We start from the raw sequence: 13,171 nt of genomic DNA on the forward strand, positions 1-13,171 counted from the left end.
TTTATATACTGAGGTTATGCAAGCCAGGTTCCTGGACTTCATGTTCTGATTGGATGAGAGAAAACCGCTAGGCCTGCTAATTGGGGGCACTATCCCAGACTGTATTGCCGGCAGCAGTGAGGTGGGTTAAGGGTGCTATCCAGGGCTGCACTGCTCGGGGGTGCGGGTGGGGGGGGTTCGGGTTGAGGGCGCTATGGGGTGCTGCAATGCCCACGGTGCAGGGAGAGGGGGCAGTTTGGGTGTGCTGGGTGCGCTATCAGGGGGCTACACTGCTGATGGCAGCGGGCAAGGTGGGTTGGGGGCCATATCAGGGGCTGCACTGATTGCTTTAGCTAGGATTTCCAGTACTATGTTACATAACAGTGGTGACAGTGGGCATCCTTATCATGTGCCAGATCTTAGAGGAAAAGCTTTCCATTTTCCCCCATTCCATATGATTCTAGCTATGAGTCTCTCTCATGTGGTTTTTATTATGTTGCAGTATGTTTCTTCTGTACTTGGTTTTTTGAGGATTTATAACATGAAGGAATGCTGAATTTCATCAAATGCTTTTTCAGTTTCAGTTGACATAATCATACTGTTTTGTCGTTTATTTGGTTGATATGATGTGTCACATTGAGTGCTGAATGACCCTTGCATCCCAGGGATACATCCCACTTGATCCTGATGAATTATCTTTTTAATGTATTGCTGAATTTGATTTGCTGGTATTTTGTTGAGGATGTTTGCATCAATATTAGAGATACTGGCCTGTAGTTTCCTTCTTTGATGTCTTTGTCTGATTTTGGTATGAGGGTAATAATGGCCCCACAGAATAAGTTTGGAAGTATTCCCTGCTGTTTTTCAAAATAGTTTGAGTAGGATTGGTACTAGGTCTGTAAATGTGTGGTGTGAAGCCATCAGCAGTGAAGCCATCAGTTCCTGGGCTTTTCTTTACTGGGAGACTTTTTCTGATGGTTTCGATCTCATTACTTGTTACCAATCTGTTCTGGTCTTGGATGTTTTCACTGTTCAAACTAGGTAGGTTGTATGCGTCTAGGATTTCTACTAGGCTTTCCAATTTATTGGCATATAATAGCCAGTTAAGATCCTTTGAATTTCTGAAGTATCAGTTGTAATGTCTCCTATTTTATTTTTTGATTTTATTTATTTGAATCTTCTCTCTTTCTTCTTAGTCAGCCTGGCTAAAAGTTTGTCAGTTTTGTGTAGCTTTCCAGAAAACCAACTTTTTGTTTAATATTGTGCATTTTTTTAACTTCAATTTTATTTCTGCTATGATCTTTATTATTTCTTTTCTTATTTGGGGTTTAGTTTGTTCTTACTTTACTAGTCCTTTAAGATGTATTGTTTATTTGAAGTTTTTCTTCTCTTTGGATGGTAGGCACTTATAGCTATGAAACTCTGCCTTTGTACTGTTTTTGGCATATTATAAGTTTTGGTATATTGTGTCTTCATTACCATTTGTTTCATGAAATTTTTCAAATTCCATCTTAGTATCTTCATTGACCCACTAGTCATTCATTCAGGAGCGTATTATTTAACTTCCATGTGACTGTATGGTTTCCAAAATTATTCTTCTTATTGATACCTAGTTTTATTCTTTTGTAGTCAAAGAAGATGGCCATGGAGACAGCAGCGTGGTCGGAGTGGTAGCAGGCAGCCATCAGCAAGAGCTGCTCCGTGCCCGGCTGCTGGAGGCTAGAGCCTGTGGCCCAGTGGCTTGCCTCACTGTGGCTGGTGGTGGTGGTGACAGAGACTGCAGCATGACCACAGTGATAGGATAGGGGCCATCAGGGCTGCACTTTTCACAGTGTGGGGTGGGTTGGGGGCGCTATCTAGGGTGTCGCTGCCTGCACTGGGGGTACTGGTTGGTAGCATTCTATGGGGCTGCACTGTCCATAGTGGGGGGGGGTGTTATGGGTGCTCTCTGGGACTGCAATGCCCATAGAGGAGGACAGGTTAGGGCACTATCGGGTATACGCTGCTGGTGACGTTGGGGGTGGGGGTGGAGGTGGGGGGCACTATTGAGGGCAGGACTAGCCATGGAGGGGGGCAAGTTGGGTACTGTCGGGGGCTGCACTGCTGGCGACGGTCAGCAGAGTTGGCAGCGACAGTGGTGGCATCCAAGGAAGGAGCGGTTCTCCTCTCCCTGGACTCCACACTCCAGAGGGCAACCTACTCTTGCTCATACTGGAGCGCGGCAGACGCAGTGTTTCTGTGGAAATCCTGAGCATGGCAGAGCCCCTACACCCACTGTGGTTCCTGGGCCCATGCACTCTGGGTCTGTGCCACAGAGACTGCCTGGCACCCCCCAGTATGGAGTAGCAGACACCACTGGGGACAGGTCCCTGTACATGGAGGCATCCGGAACAGGAAGTGGCACCTGGGTGCAGAGGGTTGGCTGGGTCTGAGTTTCTGCTGCTCCTGCTCCCCGAGGAGTGCAGCCCGAGTGGGCCCAGCAGTTCCTGTGGAGTGGGGAGCCAGGCACTATGGTGTCTCCAGCACCCACCCCAGGCCCCAGTTTCTGGCCAGCTTGGGCCAAAAGGAGAGTCTGGACTTTGAAGGGTGGGTGTGAGTGCCTTCACTGAAACTGGCCCCTGCCACCCAGTGGCTGGCATGACAAAGTGAGGCTCTGACGCTACCACCCCTTGCATCTTCCTCTAGGATTTTCTGGCTTTGCCCTCCCAGCTGCTTTGTGCCAGGAGGAGGAGGAGACACCTGGAGCCTGCAACACCACAGCTCGCTTCTCTGTGGGCTGGTGGTGGCAATGCAGACTGCAGCATGCTGGAGCAGTAGGAGGGCAGGCGGCTGCGGCCAGGGTGGGGGCAGGCCTACAGCGGTGGCCAGGTTGCGGCAGTGGCCAGGTGGTAGGAGCCTTGTAGGGAGGGCCGATGCATTCACAATGGGCCTGGCTATGCCCTGCCTGTGCTATGGACCTGGCCCTGTACTGCCCTTCCCTGCCCTGGACCTGCCCTACCATTACCTGGACTGTCTCAGCCCCGCCCTGCTCTGGTCCCACCCTGGCCCTGTCTTGGCCCTGTGCTGCCCTGTCCCTGCTCTGGTCCCACCCTGGCCCTGTCTTGGCCCTGTGCTACCCTGTCCCTGCTCTGGTCCTGCCCTTGCACTGGCCCTTCCCTGGCTCAGGCCCTGGCTCCACCTCTGCCCTGGACCTTCCCTGAATCTGCGCTGACCCAGCTTTGGTGGCTCTGGCCCTGCCCCCTGTCCTGATCCTGGCCCTGCCATGGCACTGGCCCTGCCAATGGTCATGGTCCTGGTCCTGTTCTGGCCCTGACCTGGCCTTGGACATGTCCTGGCCCTGATTTGTCCCGGCCCTGCCTTGGCCTGTCCCTGACCTGGCCCCACCATGGCCCTGCCTGTTCTGCCCTCTCCTGGCACTGACCTTGCCCTGTCATGGCCCAGCGGTGCCATTGCCCTGCCTTACACTGCCCTGGTTGTGCCCTGGCCCTGCCTGATGCTGGCCGCTCCCTGGACCTGCCCTGACCTTGCCGTGGCTTTTGCCCTGCCCTCACTATGGCCTAGCTCTGGCCCTGTCCTGGCCCAGCCTCCTGGCCCTGACCCTGGTCCTGCCATATCCCTGGCTCTGCCCTTTTCCAGGTCCTGCCCTTGCCTGTGCCCTGGCCCTGGCCTGGAACCTGATCTTGCCAAGGACCTGCCCTGACTCTGCCATGGCCCTGGCCCTGCTCTGCCTTGCTTCTGGCCCTGACCCAGACCCTTTCCTGGTTCTGTCCTGGCCCTGGCCTTTCCCAGGCCCTGAGCTGGCAGTAGTCTGCCCTGGTCTTGCCACCACCTTGCCCTGCCGTGCTCTGGCTGTGTCATCACCCTGCCCTGGCCCTGCCCTCACCCTACTCTGGCTTTGACCCTGCCCTGGCCCTACCTTGGCTCTCACCCTAGTCTTAGCTAGGGCCTGCTCTGGACCTGGCCCTAGCCCAGACCTGGCCCTGACCCTGGCCCTGGTCTTTGTCCTGCCATATCCCTGGCCCTGGCCCTGCCCTGGCCCTGAAGTGACTTGACCCTATTTTGGCCTGTCCCTGCTCTGCCCCTACCATTGCCTTGTCCTGTTCTGCCTTGTCCTGGCACTGACCCGGCCATGCCATTGCCCTGCCTTACCCTGCCTTGGCCGTGCCCTGGCTCGGTTCTGGCCCTGGCCCTGGCCCCGCCCTGGACATGCCCTGACACTGCATCAGCTTTGGCACCAGCCTGGCTCTGCCTTGGCATTGGCCCTGCTCTCTCTATGGACCGGCTCTGGTCCTGTCCTGCACTGGCCATACCATGCCTTGCCCTGACTCAGCCCTGACTCAGCCCTGGCTCAGCTCTGGCCTTGGTGTTGCCCCTGGTCCTGCCGTGTTTCTTGCCCTGTCCCTACCCTGGCCCTGGCCCTGACCCTTACCCTGGTCTGGCCCTGCTCGTGCCCTAACACAGACCCTGGACCTGTCCTGGCCCTGGCCCTTCCTGGCTTGAGAACTTACCCTGGTTCTGCCCTGGCCCTGACCCTGTCCTGACCCTGAAATACTGGCCCTACCCTGGCCTTGCACTGCTCTGGTCCTTGCCCTGACTCTGGCCCTGTCACTATCCTAGCCCCAGCCCTGTTGCTGGTCTTACCATGGCCCAGACCCTGCCTTGGCCCTACCCTGACCCTGTCCTGGACCCCAGCTGTGCCAAGAACCTGAACTGTCCTTGCCCTTCTTTTGCTCCTGCCCTGAACCTGGTCCTGCCCAGGCCATGGCCATGGCCCTGTCTCTGCCCTGGTCTTGGCACTGGCCTGGCCCTGCCTTGGCCCTATGCTTTCCTGGACCTGTCCTGCCTGCCCTGGCCCTGCCTTGGCCCTAGCCTGGCTTTGACCCTGCCCTGGCCCTACCTTGGCCTTCACCCTAGCCTTGCCTGAGCCCTGTCTTGTACCTGGCTATAGCACAGACCTGGCTGTGGCCCTGGCCCTGCCATGGCCCTGTCCCAGACCCTGGCCCTGCCAGGTACCTGTCCTGGCCCTGCTCTGGGCCTAGCTTTGTCTCTGGTTTTTAGATGACCCTGACCCTGCCCCCTACCCTTGCCCTTTCCCTGGCACTGGCCTTGGACATGTCCATGGTCCTAACCCTGGCCCTGCCCTGGAGCTGCCACTGTCTTGGCTCTGCCCTGGCCCTGGCATGGACCTTGGCCCTGGCCTTCGCTGCTTAAGGCCATACCTGGCCTAGCCCTGGGCCTGACCCTGTCCTGGCCCTGATTTGCCCTGGCCCTACCCTGGCATGCTATTCTGGCCCTAGCCCTTACCCTGTCCCTGTCCCTGTCCTCGCCCTAGTCCTGTTGCTGGTCCTGCCATGGCCCTGGTCATGACATTGCCCTTTCCTGGTCCTGGCCTGGCCCTGCCCCGGCCCTGCCCTGTCCCTGGTCTGAACTCTGGCCCTACAATGGACCTGCCTTGTCTCTGCCCAGACCCTGGCTCTGGCCCTACCTCTGCCCTGGCCATACCCTTGCCCTGGTCCTTGTCCCGTCCCAGCCGCGTCCCTGGCCCTGCCCTGCCTGTGCCCTGTTCTATCCTGGGCTGGCCCTGCCATGGCCTGGTCTTGCTATTGCCCTGCCCTAGCCTGCCCTGCTTGTGCCGTAGATCTGCCCCGGCCTTTGCCCCTGTCTTCGTTCTAGCCCTGACTCAGCCCTGGACCTTCCCTGACCTTGCCTCAGCCCTGGCACTACCCTGGCCTTGCCTTGGCATTTGCCCTGCCCTCTCTATGGCCTGGCTGTGGTACTGCCCTGCTCTGCTCTTGTTCTGTCCTGGCACAGCCCTGGCCCTGGCCCTGTCCCTGGTCCTGCCATATCCCTGGCCCTGGTCCTGCCCTCATGCAGGCCTGCTCCTGCCCCTGCCCTGGCTTTGGCCTTGGCCCTGTGCTATCTTAGTCCTGCCCTGGCCCTGACCTCGCCCTGGCCCTACCCTCACCCTACCCTGGCCCTGCATTTGGCCTGCCCTGGCCCTGGTTCTGCCCTGGCCCTCCCCTTGCCCTGGCCCCTCCCTGGCCATGCTTTTTCCCTGGTCCTTCCCTGGCCTGCCCTTGCCCTGGCCCCTTTCTGGTCCTGCCATGTTTCTGGCCCTGCCCTGTCCATGCCCCGGACCTGGCTCTGGCCCTAGACTTCCCTGGCTGTGCCCTGCCATACCCTGGCCTGGTCCTTGCTCTACACTGACCCTGCCCTGCCTTGGCCCTGTGCTACCCTCACCCTGCCCTGGCCCTCCACTGGCCCTGGTCCTGCCATGGCCCTGGCCCTGACCTGGCCCTGTCTTAAGCCCTGGCCCTGCCATGTCCCTGCCCTGGCCCTGGTTCTGCCCTGCTTCTGGCCCTGGCCTTGGTTCTGTCATGTCCCTGGCTGTGACCCTGCCCGATTCTACCCTGGCTCTGGCCCTGCCCTGGTTCTGGTCCTGCCCTGGCCCAGCCCTGACTGGGCACTGTACTACCCTGGCCCTGCCCAGCCCAACACTGCCCAGGCTGGAGCCCTGCCTTGGCCATGCCCATGGCCCTGCCCCTGGTCCTGTCGTGGCCCTTACCCTGCCACTGGTCCTATGATAGCCCTGACCCTGACTTGGCCCTGGTCCTGACCTAGCTGTGGCCCTGCCCTGCTTCTGGCCCTGTCCTGGCCCTGCCACTGCCTTGGCCCTGGCCCTGCCCTGGCTCCTACCTGCCCTGGCCTTTCCTCGGCCCTGTGCTACCCTGGCCCTGACATGTTGTGGCCCTGCCTCTGCCTTGGCCCTGCTCTGGGCATGGCCTTAGCATTCGACCTGGCCCTGCCCTGCCCCTGCCCTGGACCTGCCCTACCATTACCTGGCCTGTCCCGGCCCCGCCCTGCCCTGGCCCCACCCTGGCCCTATCTTGGCCCTCTGACACCCTGTCCCTGCCCTGCCCTTGCATTGGCCCTTCCCTGGCACAGGCCCTGGATTAACAAAGTTGTACAGTCATCAATCACCACTGTTTCAGTGCAGAACATTTTCATCTTCCCAAAAAGAAACCATCAGTAATCACTCCCTGTCCCTCTCCCCTCATGGCCCTTGGCAACCACTATTCTAGTTTTTTGTCTCTATGGATTTACTTATTCTAAACTAGACATTTGATATACATGGAATCATTCAGCATGTGACCTTTTTGTCTGGCATGTGCCAAGATTTTTGAAGCGTACTTTTTAATTTTTCTCTGATATTTTCTAGATTTTAAAGTTTAGATCTTTAAATCTTTCTGGATTTAATTTTTTTTTTTGAGATGGAGTTTCGCTCTTGTTGCCCAGGTTGGAGTTCAATGGCACGATCTTGGCTGACTGCAACCACTGCCTCCCGGGTTCAAGCAATTCTCCTGCCTCAACCTCCCAAGTAGCTGGGATTACAGGCATGTGCCACCATGCCCGGCTAATTTTGTATTTATAGTAGAGATGGGATTTCTCCATGTTGGTCAAGCTGGTCTCAAACTCCCACCCTCAGGTAATCCACCTGCCTCAGCCTCTGAAAGTGCTGGGATTACAAGTGTGAGCCACCGCGCCTGGCTAAAAAAATGTATTTTTAAAAGTGTATTACAAAAAAAAATTAACTGGATGTAGTGGCAGGCGCCTGTGATCCCAGCTACTCAGGAGGCTAAGGCAGGGAGAATTGCTTGAACCTGGGAGGTAGAGGTTGCAGTGAGTTGAGATCATGCCACTGCACTCCAGCCTGGGCGACAGAGCGAGAGTCCATCTCAAAAAACAAAAAATAAAATAATAAAATAAAATAGTATTCTCACCCTTTTCTACTCACAATCCCTCTGAGCTAATTAGTGCTATTGGCTGGTGTGTATCCTTCCACTCACATTTACTTACTCGTACATTCAAATGCAAAATACACATACATACATAGGATGGTGGTGGTTGTATTTTAAAATGAAATTATTTTATGCACATTACTTTGCATCTTGCTTTATTTAAGAAAATATTTTAGCTGTTCCTCAAAAGAGTTGATAGAGATCTAACACATTCCTTTCAATATTAGGTAACATTCTGTTACACTAATGAGCCTCATTTACTCGACCATTTCACTGAATGGGTGGATATTCAGATGTTTTCAGTTTTTTGACACCATAGCTAAGTCTTAATAAATATCTTGTTCATATACTCTTCTTAACTGATGCTCTTAATTCTATAGGCTAGAATCCCAAATCTGGGGTTTCTGTGTCAAGAACATTTGCATTTAAAATTTGTAATAGTTATTACTAGATTTATGTTCCCCAGTAGTTGCAGCAGGTCACAGCTTCATCCCCACTGAAATGCCTATTTTCCTGCATTTTTATCAGGATTAGCTGTTTTGCAATCTTTAAAATTTTTTGCCCCACTAATAAGGTAAGAAAGTATCTTATCTCAAGTATTCTTACCTTCTCTTTCAGAGGTAAACTGTATGACGTAATGGATATGTTAATTACCTTGATTGTGGTACTCATTTTAGAATGTATAAGTTTATCAGAACATCATGTTTTGTACACCTTAAATATATACAATTTTTATTTTTCAATCATACCTCAATAAACCTGAAAAAAAGTCATTCAGAAAGGAATCAAACAGTAGATACTAGCATTAAAAATATGTTATAAATTTCCAAGCCTAGAATGATAACATAAGATTAGGAACAAGAATATGTGTGTATAGATTTTAACATTTATATCTGTGAATATTAATCGATATATACAGATCTTGAAGGCAAATTACAATCATGAAGAAAATGAAAATTATGTTGTGTACCTATAATATGAAAATAAAAAATCACACAAAGGCATATACCTTCACTCAAGGATGCATACTCAAGTATACATATTATTTATAATAACCTAAATTTGTAAACAGCCCCAAATGTCCATTAACTTGTGAATGAATAAACCAACAGTGATACCTTGAAAGAATGGAATACTATTCAGCAATAAAAAGGAACTAACTACTGACTCGGCAATATTCGTGAATCTCAAAAATATTATGCTAAGTGAAAGAGAGATGACATACTATGTGATTTCTTTTAAAATTTCTAGAAAAGACAAAATTCAGGACAGAAAGCAGATCAGTGGATGCCAGGAGTAGGAGTTAAGGGAGGAAATTTATTGCAAAGGAACAGTAGGTGACTGATTGTGGTGATGTTTGAAATGTTCTATGTCATGATCATGGTTGTGGTTACGTGACTATTCTGAAAGTTCGTTAAGTTGTACACTTCAAATTGCTGATGCTCATTATATGTTAATTATACCTTAAAGCTAATAATTCATATTTAATCTCCTTGTGGTTTTGATTAGCATTTCTCTGATGGCCAGTGATGATAAGCATTTTTTCATGTGTCTTTTGCCTGCATAAATGTGTCTGTTTATATCCTTTGCCCACTTTTTGATGGCGTTGTTTGATTTTTTCTTGTAAATTTGTTTAAGTTCTTTGTAAATTCTGGATATTAGCCCTTTGTCAGATGGGTAGATTGTAAAAATTCTCTCCCACCCTGTAGGTTGCCTGTTCACTCTGATGGTAGTTTCTTTTGCTGTGCAGAAGCTCTTTAGTTTAGTTAGATCCCATTTGTCAGTTTTGGCTTTTGTTGCCATTGCTTTTGGTGATTTAGACATGAAGTCCTTGCCCATGCCTATGTCCTGAATGGTATTGCCCAGGTTTTCTTCTAGGGTTTTTACGGTTTTAGGTCTAACATTTAAGTCTTTAATCCATCTTGAATTAATTTTTATATAAGGTGTAAGGAAGGGATCCAGTATCAGCTTTCTACATATGGCTAGGTAGGTTTCCCAGCACCATTTATTAAATAGGGAATCCTTTCCTCATTTCTTGTTTTTGTCAGGTTTGTCAAAGATCAGATGGTTGTAGATGTGTGGTATTATTTCCTAGGACTCTATTCTGTTCCATTGGTCTGTATCTCTGTTTTGGTACCAGTACCATGCTGTTTTGGTTACTGCAGAGTTGTAGTATAATTTGAAGTCAGGTAGTGTGATGCCTCCAGCTTTGTTCTTTTGGCTTAGGATAGTCTTGGCAATGCGGGCTCTTTTGTGGTTCTATATGATCTTTAAAGTAGTTTTTTCCAATTCTGTGAAGAAACTCATTGGTAGCTTGATGGGGATAGCATTGAATCTATAAATTACCTTGGGCAGTATGGCCATTTTCACAATATTGATTCTTCCTATCCATGAGCATGGAATGTTCTTCCATTTGTTTGTATCCTCTTTTATTTCATTGAGCAGTGGTTTGTAGTTCTCCTTGAAGAGGTCCTTCACATCCCTTGTAAGTTGGATTCCTAGGTATTTTATTTTCTTTGAAGCAATTGTGAATGGGAGTTCACTCAAGATTTGGCTCTCTGTTTGTCTGTTATTGGTGTATAGGAATGCTTGTGATTTTTGCACATTGATGTTGTATCCTGAGATTTTGCTGAAGTTGCTTATCAGCTTAAGGAGATTTTGGACTGAGATGATGGGATTTTCTAAATATACAATCATGTCATCTGCAAACAGGGACAATTTGACTTCCTCTTTCCCTAGTTGAATATCATTTATTTCTTTCTCTTGCCTGATTGCCCTGGCCAGAACTTCCAACACTATGTTGAATAGGAGTGGTGAGAGAGGGCATCCCTGTCTTGTGCAGTTTTCAAAGGGAATGCTTCCAGTTTTTGCCCATTCAGTATGATATTAGTTGTGGGTTTGTCGTAAATAGCTCTTATTATTTTGAGATACATCCCATCAATACTTAGTTTATTGAGAGTTTTTAGCATGAAGCGTTGTTGAATTTTGTCAAAGGCCTTTTCTGCATCTATTGAGATAATCATGTGGTTTTTGTCGTTTGTTCTGTTTATATGCTGGATTACATTTATTGATTTGTGTATGTTGAACCAGCCTTGCATCCCAGGGATGAAGCCAACTTGATTGTGGTGGATAAGCTTTTTGATATGCTGCTGGATTTGGTTTGCCAGGATTTTATTGAGGATTTTTGCATTGATGTTCATCAGGAATATTGGTCTAAAATTCTCTTTTTGTTGTGTCTGTGCCAGGCTTTGGTATCAGGATGATGTTGGCCTCATAAAATGAATTAGAGAGGATTCCCTCTTTTTCTATTTATTGGAACAGTTTCAGAAGGAATGGTACCAGCTCCTCTTTGTACCTCTGGTAGAATTCGGCTGTGAATCCATCTGGTCCTGGACTCTTTTTGGTTGGTAGGCTATTAATTATTGCCTCAATTTCAGAACCTATTATGGTCTATTCAGGGATTCAACTTCTTCCTGGTTTTGTCTTGGCAGGGTGTTATGTGTCCAGGAATTTATCCATTTCTTCGAGATTTTCTAGTTTATTTGCATGGAGGTGTTTATACTATTCTCTGATGGTAGTTTGTATTTCTGTGGGATCAGTGGTGATATCCCCTTTATCATTTTTTATTGCATCTATTTGATTCTTCTCTCTATTTTATTAGTCTTGCTAGTGGTCTATCAATTTTGTTGATCTTTTCCAAAACCATCTCCTGGATTCATTGATTTTTTGAAGGGTTTTTTGTGTCTCTGTCTCCTTCAGTTCTGCTCTGATCTTAGTTATTTCTTGCCTTCTGCTAGCTTTTGAATGTGTTTGCTCTTGCTTCTCTAGTTCTTTTAATTGTGTTGTTAGGGTGTCAGTTTTAGATCTTTCCTGCTTTCTGTTGTGGGCATTTAGTGCTATAAATTTCCCTCTACACACTGCTTTAAATGTGTCCCACAGATTCTGGTATGTTGTGTCTTTGTTCTCATTGGTTTCAAAGAACATCTTTATTTCTGTGTTCATTTCCTTACGTACCCAGTAGTCATTCAGGAGCAGGTTGTTCAGTTTCCATGTAGTTGAGTGGTTTTGAGTGAGTTTCTTAATCCTGAGTTCTAGTTTGATTGCACTGTGGTCTGAGAGATAGTTTGTTATAATTTCTGTTCTTTTACATTTGCTGAGGAGTGCTTTACTTCCAACTATGTGGTCAATTTTGGAATAGGTGTGGTGTGGTGCTGAAAAAAATGTATATTCTGTTGATTTGGGGTGGAGAGTTCTGTAGACGTCTATTAGGTCCACTTGGTGCAGAGCTGAGTTCAATTCCTGGATATCCTTGTTAACTTTCTGTCTCGTGGATCTGTCTAATATTGACAGTGGGGTGTTAAAGTCTCCCGTTATTATTATGTGGGAGTCTGAGTCTCTTTGTAGGTCTCTAAGGACTTGCTTTATGAATCTGGGTGCTCCTGTATTGGGTGCATATATATTTAGGATAGTTAGCTCTTCTTGTTGAATTGATCCCTTTACCATTATGTAATGGCCTTCTTTGTCTCTTCTGACCTTTGTTGGTTTAAAGTCTGTTTTATCAGAGACTAGGATTGCAACCCCTGCATTTTTTTGTTTTCCATTTGCTTGGTAGATCTTTCTCCATCCCTTTATTTTGAACCCATGTGTGTCTCTGCACATGAGATGGGTCTCCTGAATACAGCACACTGATGGGTCTTGACTCTTTATCCAATTTGCCAGTCTGTGTCTTTTAATTGGAGCATTTAGCCCATTTACATTTAAGGTTAATATTGTTATGTGAGAATTTGATCCTGTCATTTTGATGTTAGCTGCTTATTTTGCTCGTTAGTTGATGCAGTTTCTTCCTAGCCTCGATGGTCTTTACAATTTGGGATGTTTTTGCAGTGGCTGGTACCAGTGGTTGTTCCTTTCCATATTTAGTGCTTCCTTCAGGAACTCTTGTAGGGCAGGTCTGGTGGTGACAAAATCTCAGCATTTGTTTGTCTGTAACGTATTTTATTTCTCCTTCACTTATGGAGCTTAGTTTGGCTGGATATGAAATTCTGGGTTGCAAATTCTTTTCTTTAAGAATGTTGAATATTGGCCCCCACTCTCTTCTGGCTTGTAGAGTTTCTGCCGAGAGATCTGCTGTTAGTCTGATGGGCTTCCCTTTGTGGGTAACCCGACCTTTCTCTCTAGCTGCCCTTAACATTTTTTTCCTTCATTTCAGCTTTGGTGAATCTGACAATTACATGTCTTGGAGTTGCTCTTCTTGAGGAGCATCTTTGTGGCATTCTCTGTATTTCCTCAATTTGAATGTTAACTTGCCTCACTAAGTTGGGGAAGTTCTCCTGGATAGTATCCTGCAGAGTGTTTTCCAACTTGGTTCCATTCTCCCCATCACTTTCAGGTAC

General features: G+C 48.6%; 1 pseudogene; it reads left to right on the top strand.

Moving 5' to 3' along the window:
• The first annotated feature begins 2,042 nt into the window (after nucleotides 1-2,042).
• The window catches only part of LOC100615530 (serine/threonine-protein phosphatase 6 regulatory subunit 2-like), a 31,654-nt pseudogene continuing 20,525 nt past the window's right edge, over nucleotides 2,043-13,171 (top strand).

Source organism: Pan troglodytes, chromosome 22 (assembly GCF_028858775.2).
Source record: "Pan troglodytes isolate AG18354 chromosome 22, NHGRI_mPanTro3-v2.0_pri, whole genome shotgun sequence".
Classification (NCBI taxonomy): domain Eukaryota; kingdom Metazoa; phylum Chordata; class Mammalia; order Primates; family Hominidae; genus Pan; species Pan troglodytes.